Source organism: Mesoplodon mirus, assembly GCF_964341445.2.
Source record: "Mesoplodon mirus genome assembly, chromosome: X".
Classification (NCBI taxonomy): Eukaryota; Metazoa; Chordata; class Mammalia; order Artiodactyla; family Ziphiidae; genus Mesoplodon; species Mesoplodon mirus.
Window position 1 is genome coordinate 129,625,145 of NC_138981.1, and position 16,335 is coordinate 129,641,479.

General features: G+C 37.9%; 1 long non-coding RNA gene across 2 annotated transcripts in view; it reads left to right on the plus strand.

The window, feature by feature from the left end:
* Nucleotides 1-14,362, plus strand: part of LOC309797200 — a 1,037,104-nt gene extending 1,022,742 nt beyond the window's left edge. For both annotated transcript variants that reach the window (XR_014292561.1, XR_014292562.1), the window contains exon 4: nt 13,348-14,362. This is a non-coding gene — a long non-coding RNA (uncharacterized lncRNA). The remainder of the gene's footprint in view (nt 1-13,347) is intronic.
* The last annotated feature ends 1,973 nt before the right edge of the window (nt 14,363-16,335 follow it).

A 16,335-nucleotide genomic window follows, 5' to 3' on the forward strand; every position in this document is an offset into this window, starting at 1 on the left:
GTGGAAGGAGGAAGAAAAGCATTCTATATATTTTTAAGGAAACCTAGTAGATGATGGCCATTCTGACTGGTGTGAGGTGATACCTCATTGTAGTTTTGATTTGCACTTCTCTGATTAATGATGTTGAGCATCATTAATGATGTTGAGCATCATGTTGAACACATGATGTTTCATGTGTCTGTTGGCAATCTGTATATCTTCTTTGGAGAAATGTCTATTTAGGTTTTCTGTCCATTTTTGGATTGGGTTGTTTGTTTTATTTGATATTGAGCTGCATGAACTGCTTGTAAATTTTGGATATTAATCCTTTGTAAGTTGCTTCATTTGCAAATATTTTCTCCCATTCTGAGGGTTGTCTTTTCATCTTACATTCACTGTGGAGAACAGTATGGAGGTTCCTTAAAAAACTAAAAATAGAACTACCATATGACCCAGCAATTCCACTACTGGGCATATACCCTGAGAAAACCATAATTCAAAAAGAGTCATGTACCACAGTGTTCATTGCAGTTCTATTTACAATAGCCAGGACATGGAAGCAACCTAAGTGTCCATCGACAGATGAATGGATAAAGAAGATGTGACGCATATATACAATGGGATATTACTCAGCCATAAAAAAGAAACAAAAGTGAGTTATTTGTAGTGAGGTGGATGGACCTAGAGTCTGTCTTACAGAGTGAAGTAAGTCAGAAAGAGAAAAACTAATGCCATATGCTAACACATATATATGGAATCTAAAAAAAAAAGGTTCTGAAGAACCTAGGGGCAGGACAGGAATAAAGATGCAGACTTAGAGAGTGGATCTGAGAACATGGGGAGTGGGAAGGGTAAGCTGGGACGAAGTGAGAGAGTAGCACTGACCTATATACACTACAAATGTAAAATAGATAGCTAGTGGGAAGCAGCCGCATAGCACAGGGAGATCAGCTCAGTGCTTTGTGACCACCTAGACGGGTAGGATAGGGAGGGTGGGAGGGAGGGAGACGCAAGAGGGAAGAGATATGGGAACATATGTATATGTATAACTGATTCACTTTGTTATAAAGCAGAAACTAACACATCATTGTCAAGCAATTATACTCCAATAAAGATGTTAAAAAAAGAGACCTAGTAGAGCATATAGACATAAATGAGTGGAATCATTCATAATAGAATGCACTGCAAGATTTTTGTAATTCACATATTTTGTGTGTATATTTGTATATATACATATATGAGTATATATGTCTGTGTCTGTACATACAAACCATATATGTATACATATATACATATATATAGAGTATGTATATATATATATATATATATATATATATATACACACACACACACACACACACACACACAGAGGATTACAAAGAATGTGTTCAGGTGCAATTTAAAGCTGTGAAGAGCCATGCAAGTGTGGGCTGTCCTTTTATTGGGAGCACACACCAGTTCTTGTTCCTTGAGAGGACACAGGATATAACTATACCCTGGAATTATAGTCAAAGGCCACAGAACCTTTGGTCAAAAGTGTAGTTCTTGGAATTAGACGGAGCTGTGTTGGTACCCTAGCTTCATCACTTACTGGCTGTGAGACCTTACACAAGGTATTTAACTTCTATGTGCCTCAGTTGTCTCATTTGTGCAAAAGGCATAATAAGAGTTCCTAAAGCATCAGGATGTTGTGAAAAGTACATGATCCAGTGTGTGTACAGTATTCCTTACTAGAGATTTATGGATGTAACAATACAGGTCAATATTCCTTCAATTAATCTTTACTAAAGAGATCTTAAAGAAATGTCCCATTTGTTCAGGTTGCAGAGCTGTGTGTGGTAATAAGGATAACACAGGTTTCGAGTCTGATAAATCTGAACTGATATCCTAAATCTGCTACTTTCTCAGAGTCCTCTCTGTAAAATAGGATAATATATAATCACTGACTCATATTTAGCAGTGACAACATGCCAGACACTGTTCCAAGAGCTTTACATGTATTTGCACATTTAATCCTCATAGCAACCCCATGGAATCAATGCAGTATCGTTACTTCTCTTAGCTACTCACTGAAGTTGTGGTCATTACCCTAATCTCACAATTGACACAGTAACTTAGAGTTTTCATAAATGGTACTAGATTTTCAACTTCTTGAGGCCTTGAATCATGTGCAAGGTATCAAAAAGTCCTTGGAATCTATGACATAGTAAATAAACATATGGTAAGTTGAGTCAGGAAGATGACTGTCAGAAATAAAGCCTGCAAAAATTGACAGTGGTTTGGCGAGTATGGCTTGAATACTCTAATAATACTTCAGAAAACCTAGAGCTCCTGAGAATGAGGATGGGGTAAAGTGTGTAGGAGGGTAGACTCCTCAGTTTAGTGGTTGATGAATATACAGGCCTTTTTAAGGGAACTGAGTGGTTCTACTTGCAGCCTGTTGTAGGAGGATAAATTGAACCATTTGAAATCTATGGGAAGTGTACAGAAATGTACTCTAGAAATCTGACAGCTAGAAGTTCAGGCCTTAGGCACTTTCTCTTATTAAAAAAAATTAACAAACCTACTGACATTCATCTATTAGACTAAGAAGGAAACAAAACTGTAAAGCTGGTAATATTTCTTTTTTTTTTCTTTTTTGCGGTACGTGGGCCTCTCACTGTTGTGGCCTCTCCCGTTGCGGAGCACAGGCTCCAGACGCGCAGGCTCAGCGGCCATGGCTCACGGGCCCAGCCACTCCGCGGCATGTGGGATCTTCCCGGACCCAGGCACGAACCCATGTCCCCTGCATTGGCAGGCGGACTCTCAACCACTGTGCCACCAGGGAAGCCCAGCTGGCAATATTTCTAAGTTTGATTGACTTTTTCTTATGAGGAAAAAATGTAAAAAAAAAAAAAAAGGATTTACACTTCTCCAAACAAAATACACGAAGAATACATATGATGTGGTGGAACCTTGAATTGACCTCTTTATTGTCACCAAAGCACCAGGGAAAAACAATGTATTTCTTGGGTTGGATGTTAGAAATAGGTATGTCTGCTTTTAATACAGGTATGCTTCTTCTGTGTAAAGATGATTCATATCTGTTTGGGCTAATTCATGCTTTACAATTTAACATATATTTTCAAGAATTGTCTGAGTGGTCCAAGCAGAATGTTGCTGTGGTTGTTGCTGTTGCTGTTTTTGTTGTATTTATTTTTGGTTTCTGGAGGAAGAAATTGAGCCTGCAGAGAGATGAACTGACCTAGTTACAGACATAAGCTAGTATTTAGTGACATGAGACCTATTTGCATAGAAAGGTAACACGAGACACATTTCCCTGTTCGATGTGACTAAATTCAGTAACCAAAGATGATGATGTCAGTAATCCCATACTTGGATTTAGATTAAATGGATTAGGCTGGCAACAAGAAGGGCCCCTTCTAAATGGCATCATTGGATCTGTCACAACATGGTTTATATAGAAATATTTAGGAGTTTTGTAATATATCAATATAATCCATATACACCACCCATTTAGATGACCAGATTAATTATGCAAAGGCCCAGTTTTGTTGATACTATTTACTAATTTAACTGTAGGATATGATTTGTTAGGCCTTTTTATTTGTAGATGCCTCCTCCTTGTTTCTGTTCTGCCTCCTCTAATTACCTCCTCCTTACTTAATGTAGTTACATTTTCTATTCATTTCTTTAACATGTCTATTGGAGTATAATTGCTTTACAATGGTGTGTTAGTTTCTACTCTATAACAAAGTGGATCAGTTATACATATACATATGTTCCCATATCTCTTCATTCATTTATTCAACAAATATTTATTCAATGTTTACAAAATACTAAGCACTGTCCTGTTTTCTGAGAATCCAGTAGTGAAAAGACCAACATGGTTCTCTTCCGTGTTGAGAACAAAGTCTGGTGGAGGAGGCACCTGAAAGGCCTTGCTGATGGATTGCATGTGGGAGCGAAGGAAGGTTGAGGAGTCATGGGCGACTCCCAGGTTTCTGACTTGGGCAGCCGGTGGATGGTGCTGCTGTTCACTGAGAGCACGTGTGCTGGAGGGAGGGCAGATGTTTTGTTGTTGCTGCTTTGGTGTTCTTCTGGGCCACCTAAGGGGAAATGTCCAGTCAGCAGTTGGTTATACAGGCCTGTATCTATTTAATCTCTCTGAATCCCATCCCTCCCTTCTCGAGGACCTTAATCTATTGTTTATCCCCTCTCTGTGTTTTAAGTTCTGTAAATTTGTTCTTTATCTTTAGTATAAAACAAACATACTTCACACACTTAAAAAACAAAGGGACACACATCTCCAATACTGGCATCTCCGTATACTACCTGTTTCCCATCATTAAGTCATTCATTCAATTAATAGTTGCTGAACATATATTGAACATTTTGCAGGTTACTGGACATAAAGTGGTAAATAAGATCAGCAAGAGCCCTGTCTTTATAGTGCTTTCTACAGGCAGTGAACAGATAACACATATGTCACATATTATAAGCAAAAGTATAAGGTATTCAAAGAAAAATATAATAGGAAGACCTAATCTAGACCGAGAAGTCATGAAAACCTGGAGAAAGTGATATTTAGGTGAGACCTACAGGACGAGTAAGATCTGGCCAAGAGAAGAGCATGGAGACTGTTCAGGGTTAAAACAGAGTTGAAGACTGTAGGAAGATTTGTTAAGACTCAAAGATAGGAAAGATCATAAGCCTTTAGGGGGACTAAAATTGGTCTATAGTAGATGGAATGGAGATTCCATATGGTTAAATCCAACAGAAAGAAGTGGGAGGTAAGATTTTAAAAATGCTTTCAGTTATTTGGAAAGTATTTTTTGAGTGCCTCCTATAAACTAAATGCTCTTCCAGGCACTGAGGGTTCAGCAGTGACTAAGACAAAGAATCCTGCCCTCATGAAGCTGCAATCCTAGTGAAGAGAGAAAGAAGGTTAAAGGGTAGTGTGGGAAGTTCTGGACAGATCATACAGAGTCTTATGATTTTGTAATTAATCCTAAGGGCAATAAGGAGACATTATAACATGTTAAGCAGTAAAATTACAAGATCAGTTGTATGTTTTAAAGACATCACAATGGCTAAAATGTGATAAAGATGAATGAGTTGGAGGAATCAAAAGTGGAGATAGGAGACAAGAGGAGACCGTTAATCATCAGGTAAGAGATTCGAGTATCCTGGGGTACAGTCGGAATGGAGAAAAGTAGATGACTAGATATTTATTTTTGAGGTAGAATCAGCAAGCCTTTGTAACTGTCAGGATGTGTGGAGGGGAGGTGAAATAAGGTAAAATCTGGAGTCACTTCTGTATTTTTGTATTGTGAGCCTGGTGGACAGTGGTATGATTTACTAAGATCAGGAACACATGAGGAAGAATAGGTTTGGGGCATAGCTATGATCCGTTGCAGACGTTATACATGTGAGATATCAAGGAAACAATCAAGCAAAAGGTGTCAGTAGACAACTGCACATATCAAAAGTGGAACCATGCGAGCTGTCCCCCCTCCAAGCAGAGGCAATAAATTGGTGCATGGTCTCTAGGGAATTTGTAAGCAATAATAAAATTGACTAAAACGGATCTGCTTCTTATTATTGCCATGTGCTAGTAATACTAAGCAATTCCAGGGACAAAATACTCTTCTGTACTGGAGCTGACTCTTCCCATCACCCGCTACTCCTTCCTTGGTACACCACTGCAGGTGGGTACGGATGCACATGTAGGAGAGCAAAGTCTGAGCTAGAGGTATTTCTCTGGGATTCATCAGCATGTGGGTAATAATAAAATCATGGGAATACAGGGACTATGCAGAGATATTCAATATTGAGAAGACCATAGCGAAGAGCCAGAGCCTTGAGAATGATGATATTTAAGGCATTAGCCTAGAAAGGAGTACCAAAGAGACTGGGAAGTATTTTCTCAAGAAGTGGAGGAAAATATCAGGAGTGAGTGACACTATAGAAGCCAAAAGAAGAGAGTATTTAAATGTGGAGTGGTCAAATGTCAGGTAAGATGAGGATCAAGAAATGTATGATCTATATTCAATGTTAATTGAGCCCTCAACACGTGTTTGGGGTCACAACAAAGAATAAAACACATTCTCACCCCCTGAGAATTTTACAGACAAGTGAGAAAAACAGGTTACATTGCAGTATAGAAAGCAATATAACAAGTGTTACGAGAAAGCCATGTAAAACGTTTTCTTGGGAGAAACTAGGTTGGAGACAGAAGAATGGGGGCAGGGGTTGTGCCAGAGATGGCTTTATGGGAAAGGAGATATTCATTCGTGGTGAGCCTTGAAGAATGAAGCAGCATTTGGCAGATAAGAGAGAACAGGATATTCAAGGCAAAGGAATGTGCAAATTCATGGAAACGTGCAGAAGTGTGTTGCTTTTGGTAAACGAATGCTTGGTGTGCATGTGAAGAAGCAGCAGAAGACTGAAAATAAGTCAAAATTACCTTGTGAGATGTCGTGTGCCACGCGAAGAAGATTTGATATTTTTTTTTAACTGTATAAAATAGGGACCAAGGTTGTACAATCCATGACTGCAAAGGTATTTTATTCACATATCTCACCTGCTTTCTAAAATAATTTGAACTGCTTATCATTGTTTCATTTTAAAATGTAATATTAAAATCAAAATATATATCTATATGCAAAATGCTTATAATTTCATAAAAAGTTCATTTTCTAAAGCACTTTCAAATTTATCTCACTCCATGAATTCATCAAATACTTTAAAAAAAAAGTACTCCCTGCCTTCTACATGCTTCTAAAGATCCCACAAATCTTAGGTCTCATGATTGTTCCTGTTCAGGAACCGTCGACTTTGATTATGAAATATTGCACATTTTCAAGAACAACATTGGCCTCAAATGGGTACCTGGGTACCTATTAGAGGCAATATTTGGTACAACTCATTTATATTCATGTTGCATTCTTTCCAAAAGATGCAGTATCTCTTCTATCTGAAGTTTCCCCATTCTAAATTACCACCATGGTGTATTTTCTTTGACTCCGGATTGCTTTTATCCTCTGATAGTTCACAGGAATCTGAGTGAATTTGCCCATCTGCTTTGGGAAGATTTTCCCAGGTTGTAACTTTTGGGTAGCTGCTATTAATATAGAAACTGGATTTCTCGGGTCTCATGCTGATTAGCCTGTCACACATATTACAGTTGAATTAGTACATGTGAACATCCATCATCAACTATAGTCATATTTGAATTATCACAATTCCAAGAGTCAATTTTATCTATTGACACAAATATCAAAGCCTCAGTCAAGAAAAGACCATTAGTAACCTTTTGATGGTGAGTAAATGTGGTTAGTTGATCAGCTCTTCCCCTTCAAAATTCTTAGCAAATATCCCTGGTTGACAGTTAAACTTTTGGACACTATAACCGAAAAAGGCTTTTCAATGTATATATGTGCAGTTTTTCTCTCCTGAAGTGGAATGCTTTAGTAACAAATATGGCAAGGGTATAAGCATTGCATGTGTATGCTATCGCATTCCTCAAATAGTACTGTTACTCTCCTATTATTAGCAAAGGAAATGGAAATCAAAGAATGTCTAGGCATTAACTTCAACCATTCTAAGTTTATGTTATCTGAATGAAGGTACTATACACGAGTACATCTATTTTTTGCATCTCCACTGAATCCACTTCATTTTAGTTTTTACCAAACACATGGACCCTGACAAAATACACGGGAAACCCCATTCAGAAATGCAATGGTAAATGAATGCACGTCCCGTGGTCATTTACCTTTAGATGAGCAGGCCACAGAGAATCTCAGAGGACTGGCAGTCTCTTCTCAAGTAGTTCACAAGGCTAATTGTTGACTTAAATGGACTATATGTAGATAAATTAGCACAATCCACAAACAGTGGGAGACATGTCTCCATGGGTCTCTCTTCAAGTCTTCTGATCAAGTGGCATTAACATCTTTGCTCCAGACTCTTCTCAAGGATGTCTGTACAGCAAACTACCTTGGAAGATAGAGATAGTGTCTCCCTCTAGGGCTGAGAATAGGTATACTTTCTTAGCAGGATAATGAAAATAATGTCATTCTCTGGGGCAAATGTTAGGCAGATTGGCCAGCAGCCCTTTTATAAGATTGTTTAAGCACAGGGTTCCTCAGTTATGACCCAGATCTGCTGCTTGTACACCATCCACCTGGTCCACTCTGTATCATCCCCATGGGACTTGTGGGGGTGGGCAAGAGGAGCTAATGCAAGTATGAAGCGCGTTCTGCCTGCTCTTCTGTTTGTAACAAGTCCTTTGTCTCTGACGCAGGAATATTATGCCTTCTGCTGGCATGTATGAAATAGTGGCAGGCTAACGTCTGTCTTTCAAGCATGATAAAAACGCAGACACTTCATAGTTCTTAACACCATTAATAAAAAACAACTCAAGTCAATGTTCTAATGACAGTAGGGCATCACAAATTAAAGTTCTGTGCAAATCAACAGACCAGGATAGTAGTGAATGAAGACTCAGTCAAAACAGTAGCAACATCTTCGATGCCTCTAAGTACAAGCTTATTAATGTTAAAGTCATTATCAAACAAACACTTGCATCTTACTGAATAAAGGTCACAAAATACACAAAGAAATGTAAATTCTTCATATAATATAGTGTCATGGTATATTATTAGGTGGTAAGCTGCTTGGGCTTCCATTCCATAAAGGAACTGACATGCATTGGTTATAAGCATTGACATGGCTATGTGTGCATAATGCCATTAAAATAGCTAAAAATGGAAATGTCATTAAACAAGTAATCTGATGCCACGTTAATAAAATGTAGTGATATGATTGAAAACAACCTTTTAAAAAGGAAAATTTCAGATAAAACTTAATTTTGTGTACATGCCAGTAAATTTAAATTCTGTGACAATTTGTAGAGAATACATTTACCACTGAATATGCTAAGATTATAAAAGCTAATAGTGCCTGATATTTACTGGTGGTATGATTATAAATAATTATTTTCTCACTCTTGCTTAATTCAATGTTAATATATTTCTTCTGGATACCTTTGTGGTTAACTTGTTAATTGTAACATTACCGAGACTTCTCTGTTCCTGGTGACCATTCAGAAATCTTGGCAGAGGCTGTGTTGTATATCTTTATGTTTCTCAGTATTCTGCATGTAGTAGGGGCTCAGAAATGTGACAAAGATATGGTTCAATGTTTTCAACTTCCATTGCTTCTAGAAAAATGATGACTAACTTCCTTTTTTAAATAACAGCAGCAAACATATTTCTCAGCATAGGTGCTTCTGTGAAATTGCTTTAAACCATCCCCATGAAATTCAAAAGCCATTTGTTTGAAGGCTGCTCTATTTTTATGTCTATGATGTCTTTTAGTCTGGGTAGACCTTTACTATTTAAATCAGTATTCAGGAAAGTAATAGCCTCATGACTTTATTAACATTTTGTTCAACTTTTCCCCTCTAAGTAAACCATTTTCCAAATGATAATCTGTTCTATACTAACTGTAATTTGGCAGAAAATTTTTCTTGTGATCATTCTTTTGTGTGGTAAATAGTAAAAACCTGTAACTAGCATACAAACATATAACTTACAAAGCAGAAATATTAAACTTCAGCATTCTAATGGTTTTTGATATTTAAATTAAGATTCATCTTAGCACGTTTGTTCCTCTCAGGGCTGTCACCTCCAAATTTCTCTGTGTGAGTTGATTGATCTGATATAGACACCACATTATTTGGGAAGAACTCTGAACACATAGACTACAAGTATTAATGGAACCAGTGACAAAAAATGCCATGTCCACTCGAATATAAGTTCCACGATGGCAATGATCTTCTCTGGGTTTCTCTATCCTCATTGACTAGAATAGTTCAATAGAATGGATGTTTAATAAATAGTTGTTTAATTAAACACAATGAATTAATCTTGTCATGAGTCTGATATGGCTATAAAGAAGGAAAGGAAGTATTTTATGGAGGAGTTGGTCTGTGAGTCTAGCATTTGTATTTGTCACACTACATCACATTCCCTGTTTTATTATGTCTGTGAGTCACATCATTCCAAATAATTATTTATCCACTTATTTGTATATTATTTCTCTCATCTACTAGATTACAAATTCTACGAGGAAAGGTACCATGTCTGTCTTGTACAGAAGTATGTTCTGGGCACCTCAAATAATGTCTAGCGTATAGTAGATCCAATATATATCTGTTGAATGAGATACTAAATTTTAATATGAACTTGGTATATCTATAAATTGTAAGACAAAAAACCAGAAAGGTATGGAAATTCCAATTGTTGGCATGGTGAGACAGACCCTCTAGAAGGACATCTGCATCCGTTCAGTGTGTGAGGCCAGGTTATGAAAGTCACTTTTTATAATGAGCTAGAACCTGCTTATGAATCTTTAATATTTGTGGGGATTGAAGATTTCTAGAGAATGCTGAATAATCTTGGTTTTGGAAGAAGTTCATTTAGTCCTCAAGGCAGAGAGATAACTACATAGGATTGATATATCCTAGCATTAAGGGACATTTTAAATGGAATGAGGTATAATCCGATCATTATTATTTATATGTTTTTTTATTATTAGTGGTAGTAATTGTAGTAGTTTTAGAAGTGATAGTTTCTGGCATATGGCAGGCACCAAAAATAATTGTCAACTGAATGAAAGGCCTGTCATGTTTAGATTTGCTGTCCTCCTTATTCTGAGATGTCTTCAGAACAAAATTTTCCAGTCCTCCCAATATTCCTGAGTTAGATATAATACAGTGATTGGAACATCAGGATAAATTCTGAGAGGAGCCATGGAACTAATCTGTTCCAACTCTTTTTCCAAGAGATAGATATCAATTTTTTTTGTACATAGACTTGACCCCACACACAAAACAAAGGCCCACAAACATTTCCACATGTTCATTACTCAGTTTCCATTTCATGTCAGGTGTTTCAAGAGATGTCAGGTGTTGGCTTCAGGAAGGGTATTTACTAAAGGGGAGCAGTATGTTGGAGGAAGGATCACAGTCTAGGAAATCAATGGTATGAGTTAAGCCAGAATTATTCAACTTATATGTGGCTGAAACATTTACCAAACTCATAATAATAAAACCATGATAATAAAACAGAATGCCAATTTAAGAATTTACAAGAAAAGTATATATTTGGCTCAAGAACTGGATCCAATTATCTGCAAGAGGCTTCCCTGCAGATATGCAAGGAGATAACTTTGTAGATATAATCACTATGTAGCTTATGGGGAGAGGATTTGTTTTGCTCCCATCTTCCACCTAATTATGCACAAGATCCTGTCAATTCCACCTCTGAAATGTATCTTGAATTTTTTTTTATTCCATTCTTTTCTTTTTTCAGTTTTTAATTCACCACGTTTCTCCCTGAACTGAAGCAATGCCATTTTAACTGCTTTCTCTATCTTCACTCTTTCCTATCTTTAGTCTCATTCTTTTTTAATCCACTCTCCACACTACAGTCTAAAGAATCTCTCTGGTAATCAAGTCTGCTTGTATCACACCACACTAGCCCTCTTGAGCAAAACCTGCAATGACTCTTTGCTGCATTCCAGGAAGAAACAAAATACACACACATGCATGCACATGCACAGACACATACTTTTAAGCAGGATAACCAACCAGCCTTTATTATCAGCCCCAATCCACATTTCCATTTCCTTCTCCTAAAAAAATGTCTCCAAATAACCTATGCTGTCATAATGATTGCCTTAACATTTGCCAGTTCTACATTGTGCCAAATCTTCCTTTCATCTGCTTATGCTGTTCCTGCATCATGGAGTGTCTTTCCACCGTTTACCTATAAAACACCTTTTTCATCAAGACCAAAGTCAAATGTCACTTCCTCTGAGAAATTTTCCTTGATCTACCTACTTGAAATTATTAATTCTATTTTCACAATACATATCCTATTAATACTATTTTGCACTTTTGTATTGTCTCTTTTATTATGTGGGTATGTCTGCATCCATCATTATATTGTTAGCACCTTTAGGGCATCTTCCTCACCTCTGTATCTTCCTTACCTTCCTTTGTATCCTACTGTTGTAGTCTGCTCAGGCCACTTTAACAAAATACCTTAAACTGGGTGGCTTAAACAACAGGCATTTATTTCTCATGGTTCTGGATTATGAGACATGTAAGAGCAAGACGCTAGCATATTTGGTTTCTAATGAGAGTCCATTTCCTGGCTTGCAGATGGTCACCTTCTCACTGTGTCCTCACATGGTGGGGAGACTGGAAGCTCTGGTGTCTTTTCCTTGTCTTATAAGGGTAATAATCTATCTCATCATGGGTCCTAACCTCATGCCCTCATCTAAACATAATTACCTCCAAAAGGCCCCACCTCCTAATACTATAACACTGAGGGTTAGGGCTTCACCATATAAGTTTTGGGAGGACACGAACATTCCATACATAACGCCTACTCACTTGTCCCTACCCCTTTTCGTGTGTAGTAGAGTGCTGATACAGTGCTGAGTATGTAATAGTCTTGGAAACTTGAAAATCAACCTTTCGGATATCCAAATGCTTTCAGATTTCTGACTGTGGTTGACTGGCAGTTCCCGCTACTAAACCCTGAGCCTACCAGGACATTTACGTAGAAAGTCCTCCTTTCCTCTAGGCTGCTCTCAGCCAGTGATGAAGTGTAGCAGGAATACTAATGCAGACCAACCTCTGGGACATTTGAGACTCCTCTGATGACTAACTTTGCCTCAAGGACTCTCCATTGGCCTGCTGAACTTTCTTAGGACTGCTCTGTAAGTCTAAGACACATCCATGCAATCTTCCTTTCTTCCTTCTCTCCTTCACAAGGGGTAGACCTTAGTGCTGTCTGATGGTTCCTCTTGCATCTTCTCCCCATTTTCCCTCACAAGCAATACCCCTAAATTTTTCTTTTATGTGTAATAGTCGCTTAGTGTCTGCTTTTCAGAACACCTTGAAAACACAGTATGTTTCAATAAATCAAGAAATGGTGCATGCTGTCTCCTATCTCCCAGAAGCCTTGGTGCTACTCTCTGGCCATTCAAAGTCCTTAATATGATCATCAACCCAGACCTTCCTTCCTTTTCAGTACACTCCTATGTAATGACCTGAGAGCCTCTAGCATTATTGATCGTTTATTAATGCCAAACACCATATATGGGTCTAGGACTAGTGACTAGTCACTTACTCATTCTTTTGTACTTATTTTGAAACAAGTAGCTGAGGAAATAAGATTTGTAGTGAACTGGTGACATTATCAAAAATTATAAACTTGCTTTATGTTTATATAAAACATATCTCAAAATATTTCATATCTGTCCTGACTTTGTGCTTGTTTTCAGCTACACTTTTTGAAGAGGAAACTTAAAAGATGTAAAAATAACATCAGAAGAAGAGCAATATAGTGGCTGGGCCACTGAGCTTGTCACCATCTTTTTATTATTACCTGTCAATTGAATATTGGCAGTGTAACCAACAAAGCAGAGAGTGTTCCAAGCAATGTCTAGATGCAGTTTCACATGAGACACATGTAAGAAAGGAGGGGAGAGACCAGGGGGAAGATGACAGAAGAGTAAGACGCAGAGATCACCTTCCTCCCCACAGATACACTGGAAATACATCTACACGTGGAACAACTCCTACAGAACACCTACTGAACACTGGCAGAAGACCTCAGACCTCCAAAAAGTCTGAGCCGTGTGGATCAAAGGCTCTTGGTGCTGCAGCCAGGAGTCAGTGCTGTGCCTCTGAGGTGGGAGAGCCAACTTCAGGACACTGCTCCACAAGAGACCTCCCAGCTCTATATAATATCAAATGGCGAAAATCTAAATGCCTATCGACAGATGAATGGATAAAGAAGATATGGTACATATATACAATGGAACGCTACTCAGCCATAAAAAAGAATGAAATAATGCCATTTGCAGCAACATGGATGCAACTAGAGATTATCATACTAAGTGAAGTAAGTCAGACAGAGAAAGACAAATACCATATGATATCACTTATATGTGGAATGTAAAATATGACACAAATGAACCTATCTATGAAACAGAAACAGAATCAGGGACATAGAGAATAGACTGGTTGTTACCAAGAGTGAGGGATGGAGAAGGGATGGATTGGGAGTTTGGGATTAGCAGATGCAAACTATTGTATACAGGATGGATAAACAACAAGGTCCTACTGTATAGCACAGGGAACTATATTCAGTATCCTGTGATAAACCATAATGGTAAAGAATATGAAAAAGAATGTCTATATATGTATAGCTGAGTCACTTTGCTGTACAGCAGTAATTAACACAATATTGTAATTCAACTATACATCAATAAAAAATAAACACTTTTTGTTTTAGGCCGTCAGTGTCGCTTGAAATTAACCTACACATTTAATGATTTCTTTGTTCAATTAATTGTTTTCCACTTCTGTTTCTTTCTTCCTTCCCTACCTTCCACTGGAAACATCAAATGTTTCTTTGCTGGTTTAAAAATTATAGATTCTCTTTTGAAATTTTAGTGGTTATTCCTAACTTACTAAGATGCATGCTAGTATTTCTTCCCATTAGCTTATTAACCTTATTTATAGTTGTGTCTACCTGGTGACCTTGGCATGCTCTCAGTTTCCTCTAAGCCCAGAATCTAACATAAATGTCATGCACATAAGAGGGGCTCAGTATTTGTTGGAATCATGTGTAATCTCTCCCCTGGTGTCTGAGTAAGTGCTTGGCAAATTAACTCAGTATAGTTTAGAACGAGACAACACAATGGAAAGGGATTATTTGCCAAATACTTATTAGGAATTCTAGTATCATTGCTACCTGACCCAGGCATCCTAGTGGCCCTGTCTTCCAAAGACATCAAACATAACCCATCCTCAATATCCCTATCCTCATGGCACAATGGTCAGCTTTCTTACTGCCCTGTATTGGATACTAAATGGTCAAAGAGCCAAATGAGGCAAGCACATCAACATTACAGACACGGGTCCCGTCTAACATGGCAGAGGGGAGAAACCCACCTACTAAGGAATGTAATCCAAGTACTTTGCTCATGTAATGAATTCCAGCTGAATAGTTCTTGTAAAATTTTTGAAAAGACTGGATTAGATAGTATCAGTGGACAGTATGAAAGTTCCCCATGAGAAGATCTCAATGGGAAGTTAAAGGAAATGGGGAAAGTTAGCTTATCTCATCCTCAGGAAATCTGGACTGAAATTCAAGGATATTAGGATTCCTTTGTTCTCTCTCTTTTTCTTTCTGTGCCTGCATTCTCTCTCTCTTTCCCTCTCTCTCTCTTAGATTTTTACCTCTTCAGTTTTTAATCAATAATGCTTGCCTCATATCTATGCCACAGAAAGATTAAGATAAATAAGTCATATTCAGCTACAAAAAGCACTTTCTGAGCCCTGAAAGATTCATTTTCACCACTCCTCACCTCCAGGATCCTTTGTTGATTGCAGCCTTGGACACAGTCTGAGTGAACACTCACGTGCCCCATAGCCAAGCAGCAAGGGAACTGCCAAAGCAAAAGACTTCCCCCTGGGGCACTGCATACCCCGTGACCTAAGGGGCATTCAAGTGCCCCTGCTGTGCCCTTCCCCCTTTTCACACTTCAGAGGTGGACACTCTCCCATTTTCCTTGGGCCTCAGTGCTCCCTTCTATGTGTCAACAGAATAAGTTCCCCCACCATGTTTTCTTATAATTCTAGAACATAATATTTTACATTTGTACGAACAGCTTTATAATGCTGTCATATTAGGGAAAACACTTCAAATGCTTTCAGTCACCCCATAGTCATATGCTTACTGTGCCTCTTTCCTTCTGTTTCTTTCTTCTATTCATTTTTTAATTTTCCTCCTCTCTCCTTCTTCCCTCTCTCTCTCCTCCCCCTCTCCCTTTCCTTCTTCTTTTCTCTCTTTGCTTCTTTTATTTTGTTCCATATATTTATTTTCTTCATAATAACAGACAATAAAATGTTAGCATTTACTGCTTCTTCAGTTGTATTAGCAACCATATTAGCAAAACTTCACATAGGCAGTATAAGTTAATCATCAAAAGAATTCTAGGCAGAAAATATTATCATCCTCAATCGTAATCTGTATATGTAGAAAATCAAGTTCAGAAAGTCAAATTCAAGAGAGTAAAAAATCAAGCTAGGTAACTTGCCAAAGGTTCAAATTCATCACCAAACCCAGGCATGTGCAACTGTGAAGTCCTTGGTCTCAGCACTGAGATATCTACTCCTGACCTCTGAATCTCCTGTCTATCATATGCCATTTGTCATGTAAGCAGTATTTTAAGAACCAACTTGTGGTAGACATTTTTAAT